The sequence below is a fragment of the Corvus kubaryi genome, unplaced genomic scaffold, assembly GCF_017639235.1.
Source record: "Corvus kubaryi isolate FWS band 111438036 unplaced genomic scaffold, C.kubaryi_AGA036_p1.0 37308, whole genome shotgun sequence".
NCBI classification, from domain to species: Eukaryota; Metazoa; Chordata; class Aves; order Passeriformes; family Corvidae; genus Corvus; species Corvus kubaryi.
Window position 1 is genome coordinate 5,179,371 of NW_024581096.1, and position 3,840 is coordinate 5,183,210.

The 3,840-nt window shown below is 37.6% G+C and overlaps 1 long non-coding RNA gene across 1 annotated transcript in view; it reads left to right on the top strand.

Moving 5' to 3' along the window:
* LOC121664762 overlaps positions 1-2,244 on the top strand; it is a 21,404-nt gene extending 19,160 nt beyond the window's left edge. Inside the window, exon 4 of the long non-coding RNA XR_006016112.1 lies at positions 1,470-2,244. This is a non-coding gene — a long non-coding RNA (uncharacterized LOC121664762). The remainder of the gene's footprint in view (positions 1-1,469) is intronic.
* Positions 2,245-3,840: the final 1,596 nt, after the last annotated feature.

Genomic DNA, 3,840 nt, shown 5'->3' on the forward strand with positions numbered 1-3,840 from the left:
CCAAACCCCTGAATTGCCTGGCTGGTGGGGCCTTTTAGCATTTGTGTCTATTGCTTGCCCCCCCCCCCCCCCCCCCCGCAGTCTCAAAAGGAGAAATTAACAACAAAGTACCGGTCTGCAAGAGATCACTAAGAATTTCTGTGTCTTTAAAAAAAATCTTTTTAATCAAACTCATCCTCATTCTGGAAATTCATTAGTGATTGTTTATTTAGTATAATGGCTCAGTTCCTTTCTCATTATTAAAAAGTTCCTTCCAAAGGAATATAGTGTTTCTGTCTGGACACCATGGAGTAGCTCATATTTCTGTTCTATTTGTTGATGTGCCAATTTTTAAACATGAGTTCTGAGATCCTGAACTGTGCCACAATATAAGAATCTGCACAGTGACAATTACTGGCAACTTGCACTGGCACTGAGGTATTGTAAAATACGGTGTTGATTCTAATTATTTTCTGTACCATTTCCAACACTAGAATCCTAAATTTTCAAGACTGAACAATAACATGTGGTAGAATGGAAAGAACTCTTTCAGTTTCTACTTTCCATTAACAGCCAGTATTACTATTCTCTTGCTTTTCGTCTTTCCTGTTAGGTTGGAACAAAACAAAACCTAAGAAACAGCAATTTTAATTTTTAGGATAGGGCCTTGCTTTCTGGAAAAATGAAATAAAAAACTTACTCATTAAAATAGACACTCGCTTTGACCAACTAAATTCACAGCTGTTGTTGCATTGCAACACCAATGAAATCAGATGGTAAAGCTCTGAAAAATCTTAAACTCCGTGAGAAATGGACTTTTCAAAGTGGTTTTATGAAGACATTAACCAGGTTTACATTGTTTTCTTATGGCAATTATGCTAAAAATCAACTAGTCTCCTTCAGTGAAAATTACTTTTGTTCAGACAAAAGAGAAAAATATCAATAAACTATATTTTAAGCCAGTGCAAATGGATTTAGTTTTTTTGAAGTCAATAGATTTATCCCAATTTCTATTAGTTAAGGATGAAGTAAAACTGTTCACTACTAAAAATGGCTACTTTACCTCTTTTAAGTCGCTGAAGCTGCTCAGAAAGCATCATATTCTATTACTTTTCAGGACTTCATTTATTGCTGTGTTTTGCCTCAGCAGGATATTCTAATAATGGTATGGGCTGTGTGTCCAGCATCCAAGTGTGCTGCCTGCTTTTGAATATTTCTAACATTCCCTCTTTACCATCCCTCCTCTCAGCCTTTCAAAGAGACGTTTGAACAAAAAAAATACTAGTTGTCTTCAAATCTCCCTGTAAGAAATTAAAGCAGTCCTTAAATCTTGGTGGAGGGAATCTACAACAGGGATATAGTATTTCTCTGAATCCTCAACTATGTTTTATCTCAGGATGTGTGCATGCGACAGCACAATGTGAGGGCTGAGCATTCTTGTGGGGCATCTCATGACAATGTTTTCTTAACTTTCCCTTCTGTCTTTTAAGGTGTTTCTCTGCACTTCATGAAGTTCCCATTTCCAAAGATTTTCATCTCCTACAGCCACACTAGCAATTCAGTAGCAACAGTTTGGAGAGCCACAAACAGAAGAAGCGAAGGACCTGGAGAACAAGTCCTATGAGGAGGGGCTGAAGGAGCTGAGGTTCTCTAGCTTGGAGAAAAGGACACTCAGAAGTGACCTTATCACCCTCTACAACTGCCCAAACGGAGGTTGTGACCAGGTGAAGGTCAGTCTCTTCTCTCAGGTAACAAGTGAGAGGGAAAAAAAGGAAGTGGCCTTAAGATGCAAAAGGGGAGGTTTAAATTAGATATTAGGGAATTTTTTTTTCACAGAAAGGTTTGTAAGGCATTGAAAAAAGACTTCTCAGGGAAGTGGTGGAGTCATCGTCCCTAGAATTGTTCATAAAACATGTGGATATGGCACTCGAGGACATGGTTTAATGGTGAACATGGTGATGGTGCTTGTTGACAGTTGGATTTGATGACCTTAAAGATCTTTTCCAGCCTTTATGATTCTGTGATTTTACTACTTATGAAGCAAGCAACAGCTTCGCCATCTCAAGAGACCAGATCACCACATCCTTTACCCATGGCATGACCAGATAAAAGAGATACTTAGATAGCAAAAGCCTGCTTTGATATGGATGACAAATCTCAGCCTCCCAGTTATCTCACTGTCAGCCGGTATTGTCTATCTGTAATCTACACAGTGTACAAGGGTTCTCATAAATAAATAAGACATTCATGTTCCAATCCCACTCGTCCATGTATTGACTTTTATTCATACATGTTCTGTAATCAACCTGCATAAAAAATTAAACTCACTGCTTCTTCTGCAAAGAACACTTTAAATATATGAAGGAAGAAAAGCAGAGAGTAATTGCAACATGCTCTCCAGACCAAATTTGTTAGCTGGCTAATTTCAGAACACATCTTTATACCTTGATGCTTTAGGGGAGGGTGGATATAACTGTAGACTTAGGGCACGGTAAGTACCCATGACTGTCGTGGAACACATTTGTTTGAGGAAACTTGTCCCTACACTTCCACCAATGCAGTGTGGGCTCTCAGCCTCCCCACCTGCCAAGTAAATCCTGCAGGATGTCACAGGCAGAGTGTCTGTTTCCTGCTAGGCAATGCCCTGTGACCCTTGGCAGCAGGAGCCTCTTTCCTTTCAGTCTTACTGCACTGCTTTGTGTCCTCTCTGGGTGAGAGTTGAGAATGCTGCTCCCTTGGAAGGTTTTGGACTAAACCCCCAGGTAGGAAGGAAGTGATGTGCAGCATCTTTTGTCAGAGGTAAAATGCAATTAGCTTGGAGGATGTGTGAGTAAAGGAAGCTTACAGCAAAATAGAATCACATGACTCTGATGAAGCATTTAAAAGCACTTGTCTCAAAAATAGGATAAAGTGAGTTAGAATGCAGGAAAGCTGGGATCCTTAGGCATAGCATTTCAGTATAGCCCAGGTCTCATAACCTATTAAAATGTATCTTTTGCCCCTGTGAATTTTCATAGACAGGATGGTTGTGAGGTCTTTTCTGTCTTTTCACATGAAGTCATAGCAACTGCAGATCTAAACTGTGCACTTATTTTGAAGATGTAGAACGAAAAATTAGGTTTATAATAATATATCTTTATCTAGTGTGTCATGTCTGTATACAATTTTCAGTAAGAGTAATGGAAGGTTTCAGTCTCTCTGGAATTTGTATTTGGTTTTGGTATCAGTGAGTGTCAGTATCAAATCTGGATTTTTCATTTTCAAATATAGTATAATTAGTTTACTGATTTAGTGAAGTCAGACTCTTATTTATATGGTCCTTCTGTAACTGAAGAATATATTCATTTTTATGTTGAAAAAATTTAATTAGAGAAGTTGGTTGTGGTTTTATGTATTTGGTTCATGCAATTTTATGACTGAAACTATAGGCAGACAATATACAGTACATTTGAATAAAAACATAATAAAAAGTCAGCCAAGGAGATGAATTTAATAAATTCAAAATGATTTGTGGCAGAGTGACTTTCCCAGAAGGTTAGCTTACTAAATTCATTTCACAAGGGTTATTTTTAGCAATTTAGAAATTTCATTTGGAACAGCCAGCTTAGATGTGATGTTAAAATTGGAAGAAACAGCCACAGCTTTATAAACAGGAAAAGTCTGGTGTAGTACCACATTATAACAAAATTTGGGTTAATTATGCCACCAACAGAACAGAATTTTGGCCATAAAGTTGATAGCAATTAAAGATATAAAAGTGATTTCGAAACATGTTATTTTTATCCAGTAATATTTATGTTTGTTTACATTGGTGCAGAATAATTTTTGCTCTCCCTCTTCAGTTCTTCTGCTGTGAAATGA